We start from the raw sequence: 418 nt of genomic DNA, 5'->3' as shown, positions 1-418 counted from the left end.
TCTTTTTTTTTTTTTTTTGTACAGATTTCTGCATTGTCACTATGGAAAATTGCAACAAAATTATCAAATTATTTAGAAAGTTATTATTATTTTTTTTTAATTATTATTTTCACCCAATTTTCTTTCTTTTTCTTTCTTTTTAAATTTTCATTCAAATTTTCATATTAGCAATATATTTTGAAATTTTAAATTAGATAAATTAGACAAAATAAAAACATTTTCCATTGCAAATTATCAACAGTAAAATAAGCATTTTCTGTCATTCCTGTCATTCAAGCAAAAGAGCAACACACAAATTACCAACAAATTCATGTTAATTTTTTTCACTCAAAACTCACTTTTTTCACTTTTCACCCAAATTCTCATGTGGATAATATTAATTGCTAAGAAAAGTTTTCAGTTTAATTGAATGCACAAG

The 418-nt window shown here is 22.5% G+C and overlaps 1 protein-coding gene across 2 annotated transcripts in view; it reads right to left on the bottom strand.

Annotated features, from left to right (window-relative positions):
* LOC107660787 (pro-neuregulin-2, membrane-bound isoform-like) overlaps window positions 1–418 on the bottom strand; it is a 94556-nt gene that overhangs the window by 87679 nt on the left and 6459 nt on the right. The gene's annotated exons all lie outside the window — the stretch shown is intronic.

The sequence above is a fragment of the Sinocyclocheilus anshuiensis genome, unplaced genomic scaffold (genome assembly GCF_001515605.1).
Source record: "Sinocyclocheilus anshuiensis isolate Anshui unplaced genomic scaffold, SAMN03320099.WGS_v1.1 scaffold1289, whole genome shotgun sequence".
NCBI lineage: Eukaryota > Metazoa > Chordata > Actinopteri > Cypriniformes > Cyprinidae > Sinocyclocheilus > Sinocyclocheilus anshuiensis.
The sequence above is the reverse complement of the archived record's forward strand: the minus strand, read 5'-3'. Positions and strand labels throughout refer to the sequence as shown.